The sequence below is a fragment of the Dermacentor albipictus genome, chromosome 1 (genome assembly GCF_038994185.2).
Source record: "Dermacentor albipictus isolate Rhodes 1998 colony chromosome 1, USDA_Dalb.pri_finalv2, whole genome shotgun sequence".
Lineage (NCBI taxonomy): Eukaryota > Metazoa > Arthropoda > Arachnida > Ixodida > Ixodidae > Dermacentor > Dermacentor albipictus.
This window is the reverse complement of record NC_091821.1, coordinates 16,768,486-16,793,802: the sequence shown is the minus strand read 5'-3', so window position 1 is coordinate 16,793,802 and position 25,317 is coordinate 16,768,486. Positions and strand designations below refer to the sequence as shown.

Below are 25,317 nucleotides of genomic sequence, written 5' to 3'. Positions count from 1 at the left end.
GTTTAGCCGTTCTGAACGTTTGAACACCATGCCTATAAATTGTTCTACTTTTACCGAGTCTGAAGGGCCATTGTTTGTGACACACGTGGATCACTGGTGTGACAGTTTCTTATGACACTAGGATCAGTATTATCATATTATACCATGCATACTAGCAGTGTGCTTAATAGGCATATCTATCTCAAATGCTGCAACAAATATACAATTCAATTTTCCTTGTTCTACAGGCCATAAGTAGATAGCACTGCATATGCATCTTATGTGCCAGCAGACTTGTACTGGTACAAAAATGCATGGATTCATAGGCAAAATCCACACAACTTAATACAGCTGATCAATACCACTTTTCCTTAAGGTAAACTGCACTATAGATGGTTGCATGAAGTACTAATGGCCACAGAACCGAGTGCAACAGTGTGAGGTGAGTGCATATTAAGCAAGGCAAAACAGCATGCAGGAAGGATTTTCATGGGCTCTACACAGACACAAAACCTTCCATGTTGCCTCACAGATACCTAAGGGAGCAGTAAAAATGCAGTTTATTCAATAAATACAGATCTGATGAATATGTTTCCATGAATACGACTAATACAATGGGTTCCTAGTAAATACAACATGTTTATCGAAAACTCACAGACATCTTAATTATCAATGCAACAAAAGTGAAATTGTTTCAGCTAAAATGGTAATTAAAATGTTCTTAAAAGGGTACAGGGACTGATCAGCTTTTCTTAAAGAGCATCATGTATGTAGCACACTTGATTTTCTGATAGAGCAAACATTGCAGATAAAGAACAGGTCATGTCCTGGACAGAATTGTAAGCTTAAAAGGCAGCAAAGGTGCATTCACAATGCTCTCTTATGAATAAATCTTTCCCATAACCGATGTTTTGGAAGACTTATCTTGCCTAAATAATGGCTGCCAAAACTATACCACTCTTCACATTAGCCTATAGAACAATTTCTCACAATACACACACACAACTGATTTGTGGTGCTTTCAAAAGTTACTGATTAAAATTACAACTGAACTGAGGCTGGCCTACCACAAAGGACTGTTGTAGGTCCTGGAGCTATGTTTGATCAATAGGCCCACCATTTCAACTGGAAAAACTTGATTTTCACCCTGGAGTACTTGGTTGCCGTTTCCTATTGACAACTGGGACTCCCATGCTGAAAGTTGGTCAATGTGATCACGGAAACGGAACTTCCTTCTACGTGCCACCTGAGGGAAAGATGCAGCTGCTTACGCAGGGATTGTTGGGACGAACGGTTTTGGGTATTCTGCACCAGTTAAAACAAAACATCAACAGTGTAAAACAAACTGCACATCAAAATTATTACACTCTTAAAAGCAAGAAATGCAGTAAATGAGTACTGACACAAAAATATTGTCTCCCACTTTTTTGCTTCCTTAGGGAGCTGCCGGACTCATAATTATGACGTGGAGCCTCAATTCCATGATTGAGGCTCTAATTGCCTCAAACTGCTGCTTGAGTTGGTGCTCAAGCAGCAGTTTTGTCAGCCATGCTGCGGCTGCTTTGATAGTAGAGTGTGACAGCATATTGGCTCAAGTTGGCTTGTTCCTAGCAGCTTCTGGAATTCAGACAATGCTGATTATGTGATGCAGGCAGTACACATGACTGCTTAAGTTATAATGGCTTACTGTCAAGGAAACAGCGCAAATATGACAGCTCACTATTCAACAAACAAAATGCACCTCGCATTATCCTTGTTCTTGTCACAAAAGAAGGCAGATTTATTGTCATTGTTTTCTCTGTACAGTAAAATTAATCCTCTTTGTTATCCGCTTCCTCTTCGTAACACTGTCTTCAAGCTCACATTCAATGATTTGCATTCAATTCCTCTTGAAGTGAGGAAGAGCACCAGACTTATCCCTACCATTGGCACAAAATTGCGATAATGTGTCAATCCTTTTGCATATCTAGACAACAAAGGGCTCGTCTTGCAGCTTCAGAAAGTGTGGTGCCAGAGAACCCTAGCATTATTTTCCCTATTTCACCTTCATCGGTTGTCAAATGGTCCAGCAGGTTTCTTTTCCAACTTAAAAGATAAGCTTCAGCATGCGAAAACAAAACTGTGTGAAGTTCTATACTACATGGTGCAAGCACGCTACTATAAGCATAAGCTGTTAGTCTTATTACTGAGCCTTCATGAAGAAATAACGTTGGGCAAGTAATATTTATTCCCGACATTAACACGCAGGATTCAGATAAGTAGTGGTGTACTTGCATATTTACCAGTTACGGTAGCTATGTACCATCCTTGTCAGTTATAGTTTTAAAATTGGGATATGAGTGTCTTGCATATGCATGGAAGCACCGTGAATGCACTACAAGGCCACCGATAGAGTCTCCAAAATTACGGTTTCCTATTTCTAGGTCTTGTTTTCTTAAAAGAGGCTTGAAACACTTTTCTAACTAATCAGAGTATGACAATCCTCACTATTACATAGTGTTGCCTCACGAATCTTCTGCTGCAAAAAATTTTAAAATCCTGAATTCTTCAAGCACAAGATAATTTAGACTTTATCGGACCAGTGAGCGGCTTCCTTCCTCCTTTCATTTCCACTAGCATTCTGGAAGCTATGCAGGGGAGACAGCAAGGGGGGGCAAGGGGAGCTGGCCTCAACCAAAGGTTGAACACTTTGACGGTGAGACGGCTCGTGGCAGTACCTCATGGTAGTTACGCACAGCAACGCACAACCATTATGTGTAGACCAGCAGTGCAAAGGTGAAATGGTTTTTGTCGTTTTGAGATTGCAGGCATCTATATTTTTCATTCCACTTAAATGAGCAATAATTGTATTACTGAGAATGTGTTCACGATTTCAAAATCAGTCAATAGCTGTTGATGGGTTGGAGGGTTCAGCTGCTTGCAATGACGCTGCAGGACACTACAAAGGAGAGAACAAGCGATTTTTTCCTGCTTCTGACATGGGATCGTAAATTCTTTGCTGAATACAGTGCAATAATATTTCACTCACATGTTCGCAGGAGCCTTGTTAGCAGATCGACAACACTTTCTTACTACGTTCAAGAAGTGTTTCCGGGCCCCTTAAGATAGAACTCGGCTCACAATTAAGGTATCCAGCTCTGAGCATGAAACTCTCCTTGTGCTCATTCTCAGTGGAATGATGCAGAGTGAGTCAACTTGTAAGGTGAAACTGCTAAAAAATTACCCTTGGCCACTTTGCGGAACTATATAAACTTTCACTGCTCCAGCAGTTGTAGATTATCAGTTTTAACATGTACTACCTCAAGCAAAAGCCCAGGAAAGACTGATGGTGACTGAAGCATTCTGCTGCATTATGATGAATGGTCTCTTTTCAAGGCTATACACTTCCCTGGGGTCTTAAAACCACTATTAAGATGAATCACCAGTGGAAAGCAAGCTCATGGAATACGAACACAAATTAAGGGTGGTGCAAATGTGCTCAAAAAACCATGACCTTAGGAAATGTCACAGCCCTTAAAAGGTTAAATAAAGAGAAGTCAATGTGGCAGGGTGATGGCATGTACTGCTATAAATGTTCTAATAAGCATGCTGAAATATGTGTAAAAGACACCAACACACAGGCAGTGAATATATAGTGTGTGTTGTACAAGGCTTGTGAAGGAAGTTGGCATGTTGAAAAAAAAACATAACTAAAATTGTTGTGCAAAGCGACGAAGGGACAGGACAGGAAGGAAGGCAAGAAAAGAATACACGGCACCTGAGTGTGCTTGGGTGTTGCGTTATGTTTTCTCGCTTAAGTTCTGTCCCTTCGTCGCTTTGCGCAACAGCTTTAATTATGCCTAACCAACTGGCCCACTCTGGAACTTTCCTTAATTACCTTTGAAAAAACAATAAATGTTGTTTGACATGAGGAGATTGGAGTAAAGTAATTTTGACATCAAAAAGAAATTAAGAAATACTGGCACTGAAGTTCAATGTGGGAAGCTCAAAATACGAAATTGTGAGCATAATTGTTAAATACTGGACTTTTAGACTGAAGACAGCTAACATGTCGATTTCAAAGATGGAGTAAAGTTGCTGTTTTCTTGCTGTGACATTGACACATATAGCACTGCCGCAGCATTGCCTTTCGTGGTCAAATACTTGCAGATGGCACCGATCTCAAAGCCTGCGTGGGGGCATAAAACAAGCTTGCACAAATAAACAAGTTCAAATGTTGTATGATAGCGCAGTCACCGTCCTGCGCCGAAGTGCACACTACCACAGGAACATGAGTGGCGGCGCAAACAAATTGCTGTCTTAAAGTGCTCAAGCGGTTATTTGGCTACGCTCCAATCATTCTGCCGAAATTTTTATGCAAGGTTTCATGTGTTGATATAATGAAACCGTTGAACCTTCTATTAGCAGGTCTGTGTGCATTGGATACCTAGGTCCTGACTACTACTACAGCCTTTTGTCAAAAATGTTCCAGGACAGTGCTTGCAAAAAGTCATTTGCTCAAGTTACAAACTAACGACCCAAAGTCTTGTCAAAGTAGTCCAGTTGGCTATGGATGCACAGGTGGCACTGCTTCTGGAAGTCATGGAAGTAAACAACTAGAGACAGCTTCATCCAGCATGTTCTTCAGCACACCAGCCACAGTAATTTGGATTGCTGCTGTACGTCTTCATGATGTTTATTCACTTTCAGTGACAATTCCACGAAGAGAAACAAAAGAAATCACATGGTGACAGGGCAAGTGAATATGGGAGATGTCATATGGGAGGAATGGGGTGTTTGTATAGGCATTGCTCTTGGACTGAGACATCGGTGTGACTCGTCACATTGTCGTGCAACAAGCACTGTCCAGATGACAAATCAGGATGGCGCTGCCGAATAGCTTGGCACAAACGTTTGAAAAGCACATCAATGTAGAAGTTTTGCTTTATCGTTTGCAGCAAGCCTCATGATGCCGCAAGCCTCTAGCAACAAAAAATGTGATCAACCCTGTCTTTGTTTTCAGTGGCCGTTGCTTAATTCACATGTTTAGAGGAAGGTGAACCGTGACCTTGCCATTCAACACATTGTCACTTCATCTGACGATCGTATATTGGTAGCACCAACTTTTATCTCTGGCAGTAAAGCTTAAAGGGGCCCCAAACCACTTTTTATTGAAATCAAGAAATGCATTTGAAGTTAAAATAGGCTACTTCAGGAATACTTTGCCGCAGAAAGTACTTCAATGCGTTCAGCAGAAGCAGAGTAATTGGCAATAAAACATGCCTGTCGTGGCGCCTCCGCTTTTTTTGATGACCTGCACTGCAAAGGCTATGGCAGAGCGGGGCGTGCCCACTACACTTCTCCTACAGAATGTCACCATGGCGTGCAGTTTAAATGTGATTTTGGGTGTTCATGTAGATGCCAATACTTCCAATTTTGGCACCTACAACGTGCCAAACACGGTTTTTCTCAGCAGGCCACAGTGCACTCAGCCAGCAGACTAGTCATGGCACCGTGCAGTATCCATGCTACGTAGCAGACCAGACCTACATGCAACTATAGCGCGTGTGTGCAGCATTTGCTTTGTGCACAACAGGGCTTGAGTGCATGCGCACGCTCATGTGCTCCAGTCTGGCTATGCTACATGTAGCACGGACTGGTTTTGTCCTGCACCAGCTTGACTGATGGATACTAGTCACATCCAACTTGTGCACTTACGTATGTTGAAGTGCTATCAACAGCTCAATACGAAGTGAAGTCTGCCTAGGCATCTAAACAAAAGTGGCCAGGAGTCAGCGCATGATGGCAAGCGTGCGTATGATCTGATGTCAAGTTTCATGTGGTTCTAGGCTAGTTGAGCATTCAAAACTAGTCAAAATTAGCGAGACCCAATGGATACAACACCAATAAGCAGGGTGGCCAAAGCTTAGGTCCCATGTGGGTGGCCGTGGCTGAGCATAAGCAGACGACAGTCGGCGTCTCCAAGAAGTACATAATTGGTAGTATCGAGATTAAAAAGCAGATTTTCGCTTACTTCAGCCTGTTTATTAAACTGCATCAATAAGTATATACAGTAACAGTATGAAGAAGTGCACTGATCTAAACACCCTTCTTGATTGATGTCCGCTATTAGCCAATAGCAGCTATGTGTGCGAATCGGCTATATTACGAAATAATGTGTCCAGACAAGAGTGAGGAGCAGGCTTATGTTGAAAAGAGAGCATTTGAGAAAACAGTGACTTTGTGCTCCACTTTGCAAGCTTAATGTACCGCACATGACTGCAAAATTTGGCTGAGATGTTCACAGCGGCGTATGCTATCCGCGAATTGTTAGTAAGTTCATTCGGGTTGAAAGGCACAAGATCAACTAAGGTCGTGCTACACCAGCCACAAGATATTAAGAAATCAAATGTTAAGGCAGTGAAAGCTGCATTACCTTACAGTGTGTGTAAAACACCGGTTTTATCTAAAAAGTTTAACAAGTCCCTGAAAGGCACTAGCGAATCATCTCCCAATATTGAGGAGGGGTGTAAAGGTATATGCAAGCTATACAGCTTAGGACGACAGAAAGCTGAGCTAGTTGGTAAGGATTCATAATGCAAAAGAGGGGTAAGGCGTGCAGACACGGACACAAGAGAAGTGGACAACACGGAGTTCGTCTTGTCCAATTCTCTACTCTTGAGTCTGTGTCTGCACGCCTTACTCCTTTTTTGAATTATGAAGTTATACAGATTCTGCAAAAGTTTATGTCGCTGCGTTTCAGTGAGTGGATATGTCATAACAATGTGCATTACTGTAAGCGGTTCATGGCATTTTTCGCAAGTTGGTGGGTTTTATTTTTGATGCGCATCTATTTGCTGCTTCATTCTCTGGTATCCCAACGTGGCTTGGAATCCAACACAATCATATGGTTCTACCATATTTGCTATCAACCACCACGTTTAAGCTACAACCCGAGGAGGAGTTCACACGCAGAGTTTAAATTCAATGCTCTGAGTGCACTCATTGAATCGGTATAAATAGCATTCTTCTGCTTGTCGGTGAAAATTTATTTAACTGTCGTCCATACTGCATAAATTTTGGCGGTAAAGACAGGAAGGTTGTCAGCAGCAGGGTTTCCAGAGTCAGTGCAGGTTTTGGTCGTAGAAGAGCTGCTAAAAAGATGCGTGTCAGGCAGCACAACTCGGGAAGTGGCAAATCAATGGACGGAACGCAGAGGGAAGGTAAGGGTAGTGCCCTATCTGCATACAATGGCACATACACTTTAAAGTCAATTCAAGACAAGTCAGTTTTATTTACGTCATTATGATGTGGGTAGGCTCAGGCAAAAAGCGAACGATGTTCGCTTGAGGGAGCCCGAGCCCCCCTACATGGCGTACAGCAAGGTCAAAAGTTTTTTTAAAAAAAGTACAAAATCCACACACACTACATAACAGAATATAATACAAGAAATTATGAAAAGTCGATATAAACTCTTGGTACATGCTCATTAATACACAATGCATAGGTGTTAACAGAGATGAACATGTCATTCCTATCACACTTTAACGCAAAAGGAATACAGCGGAACAATTCAGAAAAATCGTTATAAGTGAAATTCAGAACAATCAATATAAACTATTCATACATGCTCATTAATACACAATGCATAGGTGTTTAGCAGAGATGCAAATGCCATTCGTGTCAGACTTTAATGCAAAGGGAATACAGCGGCTTACAAAAAATGATGTCTTAGAGTTTGTGTACTAGATGTTTCAAGAGAAAAACGTTCAAATATGAATTTATTTAGTAACCTTGGAACTGCATGACGCATCATCTGTCGACCATGTTCTGTACGGCAAAAGGGAATGGTCCAACGATCGTGTTTGCGAAACGAGTATGGCGTTGGGTTTGCTTCGAGGGATGACAATGCTATCAAGAAGTTGTCATTGTGAAAAATGGATTTTTTATATCTTACGGCTAAGAAAAATTCGTATAGCTTATGAACGGGTATTACATTGAATCACTCAAACAATTTTTCGGTGTGTGCGAGGTAGTCAACATTTGCAATGTAACGTACTGCTTTCTTTTGCAGCATGTGTACTTTGTGCAGGTTAGTTTGAGTTGTAGTGCCCCAAACAAGGAAACAGTAGTTAACATATGACATGAATAATGTGTTGTATTTTATTAATTTAATCGATACAGGTAGATAGGAGCGAAATTTCGCAAGCATTCCGACGCACTTTGATAAATTGGTTAACGTGGAGCTAATGTGAGGGTCCCAGCTCATGTTCTTGTTAAAGAAAATTCCTAGTGTTTTTACTGTGTCTACCACCCCTATAATAGAATTGTCTATTTTTAGCCTAATGTCTGATGTAACGATGCTCTGCCGGTAATGAAAAAGTACCGCTTTTGTTTTCTTACTATTTATTATCAAGGAATTTGCCGCGCTCCATGATTTCAACTTTTCTAGTACACTGTTTATGTTTGAAATGAGCAATGGAATGTTATTGCCCCTAAACAAGGGACTCTTATCGTCTGCATACAGAAGATATTTTGGAAGGTTGCTGATATCTGTTATGTCGCTTATGTATATAATAAACAGTAGCGGTCCTGAAATACTTCCTTGTGGAACTCCAGTGGTTATAGGTTGAAGGGTTGAAACATGCTGATCTATTGTTACACATTGATATCGATGCTGTAGGTAGGACTTTAGTAGACAAGCTGCAGTGCCACGGATTCCATATCTTTCTAGCTTAGTGAGTAGTGTTTGATGGTTTAGGCGATCAAAAGCCTTCAAGAAATCCACAAAAACATCTATGCATATCTCCCTGTTTTCAAGTGCCTCGAGGATTATCTCTTTTTGCATTAGTAAGGCTGTTTCAGTGGACCTGTTTGGGCGGAAACCATGTTGTGACGGATTAATGAGGTTAAGCTTATTGCAAAAGTTCATGAGTCTTTTATTAATTACTCTTTCTAGGCCCTTAGAAAAAATCGGCAGAATAGAATAGAAAAAAATGGCTAGCCATGTGGACACAAAAGTGGTCCTTTCAGCGCTAGAACAACTTGCGAAAATATGTCAGTTAACAGACCCGCACCGTAAGCCAGCTGTCAGATGCTCTACGAATCATCCTAAAGCACCAATGAGTTGCATATAAGCTGTTGTTTACGAGCTTCCGCTGTCCTGTGGGAAAAAATACATTGGACAGACAGGAAGGTGCCTTAATGACCGGTTACGAGAACAGTCTAAACATGAGAAATAAGCAATATGGTCATCTGTCAACTCACTGTTAGGAATGCGGCTGTGCGCCAGTGTATGGGTCCTGCCGTGTTCATGCGAAGCACAAAGATAAAGCTGTGCGAGAGATTATTGAGGCTCAGGCTATCTGTCGGAATAGTGATATGTGTGTTACTGCCCCTTTGGTCAACATGTTAGATAAGGAGATGGCTTTTTTGAATGGTTAAAAATTTGGATGACGTGGCGCCACTGTGCATGGGTTAAATAGGCGGTTGTTTCTTTAAAATTGTTAAGTTAGCGCATTGTGGTGTCGTCTCCCTTCTGGCCTTGTTTGATGGTGCTAAATATGCTTTCAACATATAAACTTTGGACAGGCGATATTCTGCAGGCACCGCTTGCCAGTTGTAGGCTGAGATTATGAATTGGATCAAGTCATTTAATGTAGGATTGCCTAGCTGCACTAAAACTACACTATCGTAGTCAAGAATGCGACATACAAGGGACCGGTATACAGGGTGTTCTTTCTTTTAGCTGCACCAAATTTTTTTAAAGATTGCCTATGGCAGATAGCACAATTCTAACCCTTGATCTAAATTACTTGATGAGGCAGCCATTACTTCTATGAGAAATCAAAATGTTCAAACGATCAATTAAAGTAATTACACTAATAAACTTTTTAATTAATTATTTACACCACATATTTCAATCTACGAACTATAGCCGCTGAGTTCACACAGCGTATTCAGTTTGGATGAATTATCTGGACGGCACCATTTCCGAGATAGTAATATTCAAAGTGTTCGTCGAAATGCATTGGTGTCCCAGTTACTAATGTGCTTCAATGCATAAAATAGTGGTTTCTTGAAGTAACTTGAACGAAATGCATTTCACACTGTGAAAATTAATATTTCGGAAGTGGTGCTGTTCAGAGAATTCCAAGTGGATACGCCGAGCGAACTCAGTGGCTATAATTTGTAGATTTAAATATGTGGCCTAAAGTAATTAATTAATAGTTCATTAGCATACCTAGGTTAATTATTCGATTGAACATTTCACTTTCTTGTAGAAGTAATGGCCACCTCACCTAGTAATTTAGATCAAGCGTTAGAATTGTGCTACCATAGACAATCTTTAAAACATTTGGTGCAAGTCATTTGACCAAGTCGTGCAATTTGCTCAAGTCATTTAATGTGGGATTGTCTAGCTGCACCATAAACTACACTACCGTAGTTGAGAATGCTACGTACAAGGGACCGGTACCTACATAGCAGGCATGCTTGGTTGGATCCCCAGTGCTTGTGCAATAACACTGAGAATATTTAGCGTTTTATTTGCCTTAATTATTGTTGCGTTAATGAGGACCAGGAAGTTCAGTTTTGTGTCAAAGGTTATGCCTTAAAATGTGTAGTCTTGTTTCACCGGCAGTGTTTCACCATCTGGTGTCAGAACTGTATTTCAGTGCAAGCCTCGCTTCTGGGAAAACATAACTAACAGTTTTGTGGGTGGAAAAGCGGAAACCACTTTTGTCAGCCCATTGCGCGAGATTATTTATTGTTATTTGCAGTCATCTTTCATAGGCGGATAGATTTGAGGAGCGGCAAGCCACTTGCAAATTGTCAACATACATTGAGTGCATAAAAGAGGATGCAATGATTTTATAAACGGAGTTCACTTTGACTATGAGAAGTGTCATGCCAAGACTGCAAACTTGTGGAATGCCATTTTCTCGTGTAAATGTGCACAGAAGTATTGTGCCAAGATGTACTTGAAATGTTTTATTTGACATGAAATCAGATAGACAGTTTAGCATTCTGCCACAAATTCCAAAGTGAGCCAGGTCCCTCAAAATTCCATTAGCCACATGGTATAATACGCTTTTTATAAATTGAAAACAGTGAGACAGTATTGTTTGTGTAGAAACACATCACATATTTCATGTTTTAGTCAAACAAGATAGTCAGTGCTGGAGCAGCCCTTTTTTGTATCCGCACTGGTGCTTGTCTATTATGCATCTTGATTCAAGGATGAATGTACGGGAGTCTTATGTCTGTAATACTCCCATATGATTTGGCTAGACAACTTGTTAGTGCAATGGGTCTGTAGCTTCTTGGGAATGTTAGGGGTTTACCAGATTCTAGAAAAAGCACTACTACTGCGTTTTTCCAATCTGTAGGCAGTACCCCAGATTCCCATATCTTGTTGAAAAATTGAAGGAGTGCCTCTACCGATGCTTGAGATAAGTGTGCCAACATTGTGTAGTGGACATGGTCAAGACCAGTTGCCGTGCTTTTACCAGCCGAAAGAACTCTGTTTAATTCATGCACTGTAAGAGTGTCATTATAGAGTTCCTTTGAAGCACCGGTAGTAGGCAGTCTGTTTCTCAGCCGACTCTTTGTATCTTAAAAATGTATTTGGGTAATTTGCTCAGCTTGAGACGTTATAAAAGTGTTTGCCTAATAAGTTGGCCTGGTCTTCTAGTGTTGTCTGTGTGCCTAAATTAAAAAAATTATGGGGTTTTACGTGCCAAAACCACTTTCTGATTATGAGGCACGCCGTAGTGGAGGACTCCGGAAATTTCGACTACCTGGGGTTCTTTAACGTGCACCTAAATCTAAGTACACGGGTGTTTTCGCATTTCGCCCCCATCGAAATGCGGCCGCCGTGGCCGGGATTCGATCCCGCGACCTCGTGCTCAGCAGCCTAACACCATAGCCACTGAGCAACCACGGTGGGTAGTGTCTGTGTGCCTGGACTTGCAAGTAGTGGTATTGTGTATGATCTGTACTCTCCTTTAAATTTTCTCACCTGGTCCCACATTTGCTTAGATGTAACCGAACTATTAATTGAAAAAAAAAAAATTAATTATGGGGTTTTACGTGCCAAAACCACTTTCTGATTATGAGGCACGCCGTAGTGGAGGACTCCGGAAATTTCGACCACCTGGGGTTCTTTAACATGCACCTAAATTTAAGTACACGGGTGTTTTCGCATTTCGCCCCCATCGTAATGCGGCCGCCGTGGCCGGGATTCGATCCCGCGACCTCGTGCTCAGCAGCCCAACACCATGGCCACTGAGCAACCACTGCGGGTGAATTGAAGATATGTATTTTTGCCATGATGATTTCTCCGTCTGCCGCCAAATAAATTGTGCTTTGGCTTTGGCCTGTTTGAAGCCTAGGATGTTGCTATAGGTCGGGTACCTTCCATAGGATTCCCCAGGCCTTATTTTGTCGTTTTTTAGCCTCAGTGCATTTGTTTGTCCACCAGGGATTTAGACTTTTGCACACAATACCTGATGACTAAGGTAACGCTTTTTCTGTGGCTGATATTATAACCTCACTTAACTCTTTGTTCAGTTCGTGAACATTAAGTTTTGGCAAAAAGACAACTTGAAGTTTAGCATTCTCCACAAAAACTGGCCAGTCAGGGAGCTACAATTTCCACTGGCATGGCTTAATGCATAAGGTAGGTAGTGATGATAAGAGTTTTACGATTTTGGGTTAGTGATCATTATGACGTGTCGAGGGCTTCCAATTTAAGATCACTACAAATAGAAGGTGAGCAATAAGCTAAACCTATATAAACAACTAAAAGTATGTGAAGTCGGTGAAAAATATGTTGACGCACCTGAGTTTAAAAGGCAGATATCATTTGACCAAATAAAATCTTCAACGAGCTGCCCTCTTGGGTCAGTTTTGTCACTGTTACAAAAAATACGACAAGCATTAAAATTTTCTACTAGAACAAAAGGCTCCGGTAATTGGTCTGTAAAATTTTCTAGGTATTTCATAGTAAAATGGCTATTGGGTGGAAAGTACAGTGAACAAATGGTGATGGTCTTGTAAGACAGAACGGTTATTGCTACAGCCTTGAAAGATGTATTTAACTGGAGATTTCTTGTAGGAGTGCCGCCCTGTATGACTATGGCGGCTCCTCCCAACAAACAGCTAGAGCAGTCACGGTCCCTTTGGACAACAGTAAAACCCTCAAGAATTTGACTGCTCTTGGGCCCTAGGTTTGTTTCTTGAAGACAGAAGGCCACTGGTGAGAATTTATTTATGATGTCTTTAATGCCACCTAGATTATAGATCAGGCCTCTGCAATTCCAATGGATGAAGAAAGCCATTGTAAAGCAATTAAAACTTAACTTATGTGCATGTGAACTATAAAGTGATGGGTGACATGCAATGAAAGGATCACTACTCTAATCGAGGGCGGTAACCGTTCAGGCTACCTGTCCCTTTTTCGGCACAGTTACTTTCTCCTTCTTGGTGCACTCCAGATAGCGCAGATCTTATGGTGTTGATGACGTCGGTGATTTCAGGTCGGTCTCCAACGCCTTCTCCAAGGTGCTGGATGATCGAGAGTCAGGGGCCAAGACCCGTGTCTCGAGCCTTGGCATTCAGTTTAGCCTTGGGACCTGTGGAACAACCATCTGCAGGGCCTTCTTGGATGACGGTGGAGCAGAACTGGCTGCTGGACCCAAGGGGATGGATGGAACTGCTATGGGACTACTGACTGTGACCCCTGTGGGCTCCCGAGACCGATGTGGTGCTGCCCCCTGCCGTACCGCATTGGCATAGCGTTTTTGAGGTAAGAGTGAAAGCCTCTTCCTCGCTTCGAAAAATGAAATCCTCTCTTTTACTCTCATATGGCAATCACCTCTTCCTCCTTCTTCCAACTGGAATATGGTGGTGCATACGCTGATGATCCCCTTTGCAGTTTACACAGCGTGGGGGTGCGTTACAGACCGATGGTTGCTGGCACTGCACTTTGCGCATGTTTCTGAGCCTCTGTGATTGATGCATGGCCAAACAATGGGCATTTGAAACGCTGCCTTAGGTTTGGTATGTAGGGTCCGACATTAATCTTTAGATAGGCTGCGTCAAGAGAGGTTGGGGAGAATGCTAGTTCCAAAAGTAAGAATCACGTGTTTGGTAGGGAGTTCATTGTTTCTTCAGATTGTTATCCTTTGAACTTTGATCACATCTTATTCTTTGAACCCTTCGAGGAGTTCCTCGTCACTCAAGTCGAGATCTTACTCTGAGATAACGCCCCTGCAGGTGTTTAGAGAGTGATGGGAAGGAATCGCAACTTTGACGTCACCAGGCAAGATTGGACAGATCTTGTACTTGTTCATTTCTCAATTCGCTTAGGAGGCCTCCGTTGGTCATTTTCGAGGCTTTGTATTCTTTACCATTTTTTATGAGGCATTTCACCACCAAGAAAAGGGATAGTTTACGCATACTTGCTGTTCCTTCACTATGTCAGATGTGGTATCGTGTTAAGGTGTCTAGGTTGGCTCGGAGGGTAAATTGAAAAGCTGAATTGGTGCGACCTCTTTTCAGAAGTCAATCTGGAAGTTGAAGGCACGCTTCTGCCACAAAATGGTTTCAAAATTCGCCGGCAGTGGTAGCCACCCACCACCGAGCCCAACAAAGTAAACTACAAGTGCTGAGAAACCTGCAGACGCCAGCTATGCACCAGCACTATAACATAATTATAATGTATATAGCCAAGACTGGATTTAGTATTACACACAGTTAAGAGGAAGCATTAGCTTGGGGCTCCTGTCTTAATACATGAAAAAGGAGAAATCAAAACCACTGCAGTGAGTTTGATGCACTTTGTTGCATCTAAAAGAAAAATTCTAAATCTAGTGACTGTAGGAAGCAGAATTCTGAAGCAATATTATCCTCGCTATTAGTTTTGCAGACTACACAAAACTTCAACCAGTGTGATACTCTACTAAAAAGATGGGACTAAACACCAGTACTAAACTCTGTATAGTGTGAACAATAGGTGTATACTCATAGGCTGTTATGTCCTGTGTCATATATATTTTGCCATAGACAATCCATTTAGCTAGTCATTAGAGGGTCCAGCTGCCAAAGCAGCCTAGGTACAGTGAGTATATATCTGAAATTGACTCTTTTAACATTATATTAAAAAGAACTAAGTGATATTAAGCTTGCTACTCCTAGAACATCTTGAAGGGACAGTGCAAAAAGACGATGACAAAAGGCAGGAACACACAAGACAGCGCTCCTGTGTGTTCCTGCCTTTTGTCATCTTCTTTTTGCGCTGTCCCTTCAAGATGTTCAACCAGGTACCAACTCGCAAAAATGTCGATCCTTGCTACTCCTAGACTCACCATACATAAGTTTGCACAGATGCAGCTTGGCAAATTTCTTTCCCTTTGCACCACACCAGCTGAAGTTCCCTGCAGCATTCCAGCTCAGGAGGGACTGTAGTATGCATGTTCTTTGTTTATCTGAGTGATCTCCTTGGACAACCATGTGCTTCTTCTGTTAAAAAGAAACAAGAAAAAATATAGCTACAAGGACAAATTAGGATTCAGTTAACATTCTTAGTTTCACGACCCGAATGAATTCTTGGAAATAGAGAGGCGCTAACTGATTTCTAGATTTAGTCATAGTCTTTAAAATTTTCATAAACAGTTGAAGTATGTAAAATTCTACAGTATGTCATCAATCAGACATAGTGCCCTAAAAAGCATCATAACATTATGAAAAGGTGACGTTGGTACCAATTTCACAACACTGTTACACAAGACAGGCAACTTTATATTAAGACTAGGGAGTAGAGCCCTAATTAAAACATATTTACAACCATAAAATTGGCAGAGTTACAAAAATAGATGAAGGAAAGCAATTTCCATCTGATGTCGAGCTTCTCTGTTCGTCTCAAGTTTTTTCTTATAATCCAGCACGTCTGTCACATTAAAGAAAAAAGGCAAATCTGGGAGGTCATGAAAGAGCACAGGAGCACTGTCTGAATCGCTGAGCAGCTGATTAAAATACTGTGAATAGGTCTGCTCAATACCATTCAGTATGTGCAAGACCTTTTCCGTGAAGCCTGTAAGGAAACCAACGGCCTTAGGAACATGTGAATGTTTACTTTAGCACTATTTGCAAGGTGAAAAACTACTTGACATAGCACGCTTGGCAAAAAAAGTGATGAGCGTAATTAAACATACTATTAGCCTTAATTTAAGCTCGAACAGCGAAGCACGTGGCTTCTTTACAGTTTTTATCACCTAGCACTGCCCTTGTGAAACAGTGTGATTGAGGATTCACGATTCGTCCAATTCTGCAGTCGCGTTGCTCGAACGATAGGGTTGTAGTCTTATATAAAGAAGGAAGAAGCAATAACCTGTGCCACGGACTAATCCTCCATAGTTTCCCATATACCTATTCACAAATTTTGTTTACATTATTTTATCATTCTTTTTTCTTGTTATATTGAACTACTCGATTCTTGGCCCATCCCCCAGAGTGGGTATGTTGTTGTTGCCTCAAAACATGGCTTGTATCCACATATTGGTCACACTGGGCTGATTGAAAAATGCATCTAACAAAATACCAAAAGGGGCCAAAGGCATACATTCAAAACGAAGGATTAGCCCCCAAAATGCTAATAGCAATTTCTGGAGGGCCTATACACAAATGTAGGATAAAATGAAAATAAAGTAAAGCATCCCACAATGGGTACCCTAGCAGCGAAACCTTCCTGACGCTTCAATGAACTTATGCATAGAAGTAATCATTGACCCATGGCTTGTGCCTAATTGACAGGCACCAAAGGACACAATGTTTGGTATAGTAAGCACTAACCCTAGCTTACTAGTTGGAAATAAAAGTAACATTCTGTGGAGGAAGGAGAAGTGGCAGTTAGGAAGAAATGGTCAATAGTTTCTGGTTCATTGCAAAAAGAGCAGAGGTTAGTAATGGATAAACCAGACCTATGAACTCTACAACAGAAACTTGTTAAGGCCACCTCGCATTGTCGCGAAAGGCATTTGCGCATGTTCCACCGGAAATTTAGATGTCGAAAACCATCTGCGGAAAGTAGGGATGAATCATTACAATTTAGAAATAAAAGTTGTTTTAATCTAACTCCTGTTATAAAAGCGAAATCAGTAAGAAAATTTAAGACTGGGCCATTTAGAGATGACGATGCAAGCAAACCAGCTGATTCATTTGTAAAGATTCCACTATGACCAGCGATCCACACAAAGGACTTCAGACAAATTGTCTGGAGTAAGCGTCAAAAATATACTCAGAAGGTGTGGCCGATTATTAGAAGTTAAATGTTTATAAACTGAAAACACATAGGTAACAACTATTACTTTAGAATCCTGTGGACCCAATATTTTTGTGGCTAGAATAATGGCAGAGATTCTGCAAGAAATATTGGGGTATAATCAGTGAGACGAAGAGCAAATGACCAGTTAAGCTGATTTGAAAAGATGCCAATGCCGGCCTTCTCTAGATGTTGTGTTGCATCCATAGAAATAACCAGGTGAGACGGAAATCAACCAAGATGATCTTGAAGGAGGTGCATACAGTATGCACCCTGGAAGAAGTTTTGCGTGTTTTGGAAAAATGTCATCAAAAATCAGTTTCACTTTTAACACATTAGTTTTGGAGAAATCAGGCACGGTAGCCAAACATGAAGCTCTGATCACAGTCTCTGAACAAAAACAACTTGTGGTTGTCGATAACGCTACCCACATGTTCTGAAAAATGAATCAGGAGAATTGATAAAAATGGGTTGGAAACAGGAGAGGGGTGCATCGTATAGCTTCAGAAAAGTCAGGACAGTGAGTTGCTTGAATCTGGACTCAAGCAGAATTCCAACCTCCATATGAAGCACGAGATTAACCATAAAACGTGACAGCCTAAAACAAAGACGCAGCGCTTGCCTTTCTATTAATATTAAAGGTCTTAGCTTGTATGTTGCACATCCTGAAGAAAGAACACAGCCGAAATCGAAAATGGGGTGGACGTAAAGCTTATAAATCATCAGCAACGTAGACCTATGCATACCCATCTTTTTATTACTGAAACGGCGCAATAATCCCACTGCACATCATACTTTACTAGCATTTGTTTCAATTTTCTGCTGCCAGGTTAGCATACCATCATATGTTATCCCTAAGTACTTCAGAGCCGTGACTTGTGGTATCGTCTCATTTCGATAATGAAGAGAAATGAAAACGGGATTTGACAACGGAAACACAAGGAATTTCTTGACGTTAAGGGGAAAAAAAAGAGTCCATCCAGCCAGGACTCAAGCACCGACAAATAAGATTGCAAAGTTTGGTGCAATGCATTGATATCCCGTGATGCGGAGAAAAATTGCAATAGCATCAGCATAGAGATAAAGTTGCACATCCTGATAAACTCGGACAGACTATAACAAAATATTACGCAGAAACGGAGAAAGAACTGATCCCTGTGGTGCGCCTCTTGTCTGTTTATATGTACCCGATGTAACCCCATCCTTGAAACAAAAGAATTGTCTATTGGAAAAGAACTCTTCTATCCAGGCCACTACTGTATATAGTTATATAGCTATTGCCACAGTTCTTTTAAACAGAGATACTATGTGTCACTAAGAGGCTCTACATCTATATCTACATCCCCCATAGTGGGTAGGGGCCACATGCTTGACAGGAAACGACGACGATTCAGTGCTGCCAGTGTCACTCCATCGTGGTGATGTGCAGAAAATACAGCGCACCGGCAGCAACTTAGGAAAGCTTTTCTTACGTGCTGCTTGGCTCTAGCATAGGGGCATAGGGCAAGCCAGAGCTGGGTGAAGCAGTTCTGCAGATACAATGTGCTTGGCTGCTTGTGTTTCAATTCATACTGATATAGAGCACAAGTGAAAGGAAGGTGTTGTGTTTTGCTGTCCTCTGGTGTCATACGTAGCCCTCGCTACCATTGTTATCTGCAATGTCCGCTTGATGGAGCTGAGACCTCCATGTCTGTACATTTGTATGAATTCATTACGCCAATCAGGTGCAATCATGCAATCTGTGTACTGCCAATCAAGTGTGGTGACACCACTTGTGTAACAGCCAATGGCATGGTGCAACCTGTCCTTGAAATGCTATATAAGTTGAATAAACGCCACGTTAGCTAGACCGTATCACCCGCAAAAAGTGTCTCCGCCAACCTCACTGCATCATCCTTCCAGATGCTAGGCCCTTTTGTCGGCCAGCTTCGGGTGCAATGCTACAGAATGGCGACAAGGATTTAGAAGAACCTGCCATGCCTCAAATGTCGTAAGTGACAACGTTACTTAGTTACGTCACTTAACTAGTACTTCTGCGCATGACTTCGTAGTCTCTCCGAATGCTTCAGCTGGTGTCGGACTAGGCATTCTTTCTTTGTCTACGGCCATCTTTGGTGACGTCATATTGTCTTCTTCCTTCGGCTTCCCTAGCCCCGCTTCTGTTTACAACGCTCAAGTATGACGTCCCTCTTCAAAAACCTTCCTCAATGTCTCGACTTACCTTTTACACCTTCTATTCCGTAGTACTGATGGAAAAAGGATTTCCAGGTACACCTGAAGGCGGCCAGTGGGAGCGGATGAGAGGACGAGTGTCGAGCAGCAGCGCTCCTCAGCGTCTTGGGCTGGGAAGGCCAGCAGAAATACTTCGCAGCAGATGAGCAGGCTGAAGCACAAGCAGCAAATACAAGTGCCACAGGGGCACCCAGTACGTTGACTACAGAGGCAACAGCTACGACGAGGAGCTATTGAAACTCTTGGATCGGCTTTTCTCAGAAACTACAAGTGTTTGGTCGGAGAGACATCTGTTCACAAGCTGAAAGCAGCTGCCAGACAAGTTTCATGGAATACGTCACAGCCCTCAAGGAGAAATCAGTCGCTTGCAAATTCGGTGTTATGTAAGAGGACCGAATCCAAGATGAAATAATTCATGGAGTCGCCAACCCATATGTCCGTAGCAACCTACTGTCTTAAGGCGAACATCTGACCTTGGATAAAGTCGAAGAAATCGGTTGAGATTCGGAAGCGATGCAGAAAGCTAACCAAGCGTTCGGCGACACCAAGAGCGTTTAGCACCAAGCATGCGACGACACTGAGAACGTCCAGCACGTCGGGGTAGCGCCAGATGGTGGTTCAGTGGAGCAGCGTCCGGGTCAAGATGGCCATGGTCTCCCACCCGGCACGATGGGATGGCATTCCCAAGATGGCCGTGCATGTTCACGCACCTGCCCTATGCATCAGCAGGACGGCATTCGAACCAGGGATTTAAGTTCTATGGATCAAATAGGTCCATGTTACCAGTGTGGCGACTTTGGACACTTAGCATCTTCAAGAAATTGTCTGGCCAGCAACAAAACTTGCAACTTCTGCAGCATCAAGGAACACCTGGCTACCGTTTTTCGGAAGAACAAGGCACATTGCCAGTTCAGAATGTTACTGTCTGTAATGAAACTGTCTCACTGGCATCGATTCTCTCTGTGAATACTTCACTTCCAAGCACAAAGGACTTAAGTGTTTCAGTGGCCACTGGTCCCAACATACATATGCATCTTCTATTGGATACTCGAGCTACCATGCCTTTCATGACAAAAGAGGGCTTCAAGAAATCCTTCAACCAGAAGTATCAACTTGTGAAAACTTTGGTGCAACTTCAGAGCTTTTCCAAAGGGCGCATCAAGATATTTGGCTGTTTTCAAACGGATTTTCGACGCCAAGGAAAACAAAGCAACGTCACATTGTATGTGACCCCACATGGGACTTCACTTGTGGGTCTCAACAATATCCAGCAACTTCGGCTTCAGATAGGTGGAACCACTTTAATGTGTCGATGGGCGACACATTTATCTTCACAACTTCCTGCAGGCGTACTTTTGGCGTATGAACATCTCTTTGATGGTGAGTTGGGGCTCATTAAGGGCTATGTCCATTGGATCAAGCGGCGGCAGGGTATCGTGCCGGTGCCCGCCAAGATGCAGCAGCTACCCCTGGCTCTTCTGCAGCAGGTTGCCAACGAGCCACATGGACTACAGAATGATGTCATCAAGCCACTCATGGTGGTCCGCAAGAAGGTTCCTAGAAAAGTCAGACAAAAGATGAACCAAAAGCAGGAATAAGGTAAGCTGTATGGGGATGAGCGTAGAAGGGCCAAATCAACTCTGATGAAAGTAGGCGATACAGTGAATGTAAAACTTCCTAAGAGATGGTTGTTCAAATGCAGTAAGCCACTTACAGTTAAGGAAAAGGTTAGTTCTCCTACAGTTCTGCTAAGCGATGGAAGTAAAGGGAACACACCAAAGCTGACATGCATTCCCAATTCGAGATCTCATCCTGCAACAGACAGCTATGAGCTGGTATCAGACAGAGATTACTTACACTCTTACTCAGACTTAATCATTTCATTACTTCAGCTATAGGTCAGCTGTTGGTTAAAAATTCTGTTCAGACAGATTCCACACAGGCAAAAGCATTCCACAATCCAGAGGGAGAGTTTGATGTTACCCAGGATCAACCCTCCTCAGCACAGGGCGACGTAGAGTGTTTTCAACACAAGAGAGGGAAATGGTGGGAGCGGAACTTCAAAGTCGGCTACTTATAGTCGCAACTCTCCAAGTTCTACTGTCGATCCGGAAGCAATTTGGCCACAAGGAATGCGAAAACCCCCGGCCTGGCTTCGGGACTGTGACATAGACTCATACGGCCTTTGTCATCTCCTGGGGCTCTACTGCTTTTAGGCCCAATACTTAGTGTAGCCGCAGTGGACATGTGTGATGTATGCAGAGTGAATATTGCTGCGAGTTACAGTTTATTCATTACATTTTCTTCTTTGCCTATTGTATTCTTAACATGCTGACGAAGGTGCAGAACATTTTCTTACATTTACAGTTTTGTATCCTTAAATATTTATTGTGTTGCATTTTTTGTATCATTCGATCTTCAATGTACATGGGTCTTTCATTCTGCGTAACGTGAAGTTCTGGGTGAAAGACAGAAGCTCCGCACTGTCTGACGCTGTGCCTCACTGGTGAAAACCGAATAGTTATACAAACATTAAGTAAACGAATCTTTCAGCTCACCTGCAGCATTAGTAATATCATATGCTGAAGAGCCGCTTACAAAGCACAGCTCTGAGCATTGAACTGATGATGACTGTACGCACATAAGTGCAGCTTTAGTACATGCATAATCAATGGTAATCTTCATGAATAAGTCTCTACAGCACATAATTGTGTTAGTACGTGTTGACAAGTCTTGAGAATTGTCGCTTAATAATGGGAAGTATACTCTGTATACCTAATGCATACATCTGAACCGCATAATCCTCTTTTTTAATCCCTACAGAAGTAACTCATTCTTACACGCTGTAGATCATATAAGGTAAGTGTACATCTTCCAGTGTATAGTTATTTGGGTCTATTGATATCTTAACTACGTACAACCAAGTTTGTGTAATGATGTCATAATTTTCCCTTAAGGAGACGATGTGTTGTGCTGTCCTCTCGCGTCATAAGTAGCACTTGCTACATTGTTATTTGCAATGTCCACATGATGGGGCTGCGACTTCCATGTCTATGCGTTTGTATAAAATCACTAGGTCAATCAGGTGTGATCACGCCACCTGTGTACCGCCCATCAAGTGTGATAACGTCACATGTGTAACAGCCAATGGGATGATGCAATTTGTCCTTAAAATGCTATATATAAATCGAATAAATGTCACATTAGCCCTCTCACCTGGAAGAAGCATTTCCACCAACCTCACTGCATCGTTCTTCCAGACGCTAGGCCCCTATGTCAGCCGGCTGCGGGTGCGACGCTACAGAACGTATTGTTAACTTACGCGAGCTTAAGTGATGGAGCTCACCCAAAACGTGCTGCTTATTATTTACACTAGAGCATTCAACAGAAAACATCTGAATGCTTCTCCCATACTACTTGCCTGTGTACTCATCGTTCAGATTCTCAACAGCCAGCAAATTGACTTGTGCTATGTACTGACGTTGAGAATGTACCACTGGACTGACACCACGAACGTGGAGGAATAAAAAATGCAAGGATAACTTATGTTCACATTCGTTTGCCATGTTGCGCACTTCCCGCCAAGCGCAAGCCCTAAAGAGTATTTAAAAAAATATGCTGATCCCACGCACTCTGGGAATCGATGTAAGCGAAGCTTTCCGTGCTGGATGCTTTGATTGACGATAACTAGCGGTGATGTTTAGAGTTCAGCTTAATTTCTTCAACGTTTCGTTTAACACAAGAGTGGTCAGTTGATGTTAAATGTTACCCTGCGGGCACCAGTGCTGTTTGTCTGCCTAGTATACAGAACACGCAGGGAGAGGTGTTTGCTTGAGGCGTTGTTGTGCGCCATATTTCATAACCTCTGAGAGGATTGAACATAGTCGTTGCCTCACATGCCACATCACATTGTGGCAGCAGTATTAAACTTGAATTAGATTATGGGGCTGTACATACGTGCCAAAACCACAATCGGATTATAAGGCACGCCGTAATGGCGGAATCCGGATTAATTTTAACACCATGATGCTCTTTAACGTGTCCCAAAATCTAAGTGCACGCGCGTTTTCTGTTTCGCTCCCGTCGAAAGGCAGCCGCCGCGGTCGGGATCAAATCCCGCACGTGGCTTGCACGGAAGTGTTGATTTGACGGTCGACCGGTTCCGTAGTGTCGCCTGGACCCTGCGGTGCGCTTTAATGAGGCTCTGCTTCTCCACGCCCTGCGTAGTTTGTCCACTTGACATATTTGCATTGTGTTTATTTTGCAGAAATAGCAGCAACGTACTGTTCCGTACCTTGAACTGAAGCTTATCTAGTTTCCCCGCAACCGCCGTCGCATAGCAGTAGGGTTTGCTTGCCATACTTCCCCCCCCCCCTTGTATGGGAATTGCCTCTTCTCCTCCCTTCTCCCTATCCACGTCCCCTCTGGACTCCCACGTTAGTAGAACGGGAAGCACTGCAGTTTCTGCATGCTTCTGAGGGGAGTCACGGATAATTACAGCTTTCAAGAGGCTAATGTGGCGACGGCCAGGGAGCTCCAGAGGGCACTGTGCATATTCGACGCGGTGGGGTGAAAATGAGTTTCTAGCGTCGCCTTTCCCTCTCTAACTCGCCCCTGCCATGTATACTCACGCTCTGAACCACCCCTTCCCCCACCGACGCGGTGTGCTTGACAGCAGTAGCCACAGCAGCAGCAGCAGTGGGAAAGTCGAAGGAAGAGGCAAATAAAGGCTCGCTTTAAAAACGGGTCATCACATGTATGCCAGCGGGCCAGATTGATAAGAAACAGTTGGCAAACGACAACAATTACCTTCGATTGAAACGCAGACCGGCTACGCTCGCCCAACTCTGAACACTCCATTGAGAGAGCGCGCGAAACCAAGCGACCACGGCGGAAGATGATGCGGAACCATGGAATAGACATATGCGGTAGAAATCATGACCGCATTGCAGTACACGTTGAAAATATAATAAAATCAAACATAAAAACATGCAATTAGATGTTGCAAATGCTAATAATAAAGCTTTTGCTTTTTATTGTGCTATCTGTCTATTTAGAATTTGCTGTGTAGTGAAAGATATCAGAACTGAAACCGAAACTGTTTGTCGCTTCTCGGAGAATTTGGCAAGGCGAAGCATGCATGCAGGGCCTGACAAGCGGACAGTTTGAATCTCGATTAATATTTATTTACATTTCATTCACATTCTCGCGCGCGATCGAAGCGCTAAGTACGTTGAACCAGTGCAGTGTGCAAGATTGTGGTATATATGAATGTGAGAAACGACCAACGTAGCATACCTCGCGATTTTGTTTCACGATTTTGTTATCCCGCACGGCAGGATAATTCATACGCGAAATTATAGAGTAATTGACATTTTAGAGCGCAGCTCTTTGGCGTCCGTTCCTGGGTTTCGCGTCGTCGTCGGCGTTGTCGTCGGCCTCGTAACCAGCTCCGCCCCCCTTTCATCCCCCCAGCGCTAGCAGCGACCGACTGATACCGCTGGATGCCGCTGACGCCGCTAGAGAGTCAAGATAACGTGACTGCATAGAACACCGTCGCCGCCATGCAGAAAGAGGAGGAAAGGGTCCCCCCCCCCCTTTTCTTGTGTGGCGGATAGGGTGCTCTTCAGTTGCCGACGCGCCGGTTATTTCACGTAGGCCCCGGCACGTCGACGAATACGTGACCACCTTCCCACGGCTAGACCTGGTTCTTAGCGCTGCGGAAGCGAGGGTATCATATTGTTTGTGTCGGCATCGGCGGCGTTGTCCCTGAAACCAACTCCGCAGCTGGGGTTGACTCACTA

At 42.8% G+C, this 25,317-nt stretch overlaps 1 long non-coding RNA gene across 1 annotated transcript; it reads right to left on the bottom strand.

Annotated features, from left to right (window-relative positions):
* Nucleotides 1-543: 543 nt before the first annotated feature.
* LOC135917123 (uncharacterized) lies at nucleotides 544-24,364 on the bottom strand. The gene is made up of 3 exons (XR_010569195.2): nucleotides 24,323-24,364; nucleotides 2,848-2,917; nucleotides 544-1,284 (listed from the first exon to the last, which is right to left on the bottom strand). It is a non-coding gene; the product is annotated as an uncharacterized lncRNA (long non-coding RNA).
* Nucleotides 24,365-25,317: the final 953 nt, after the last annotated feature.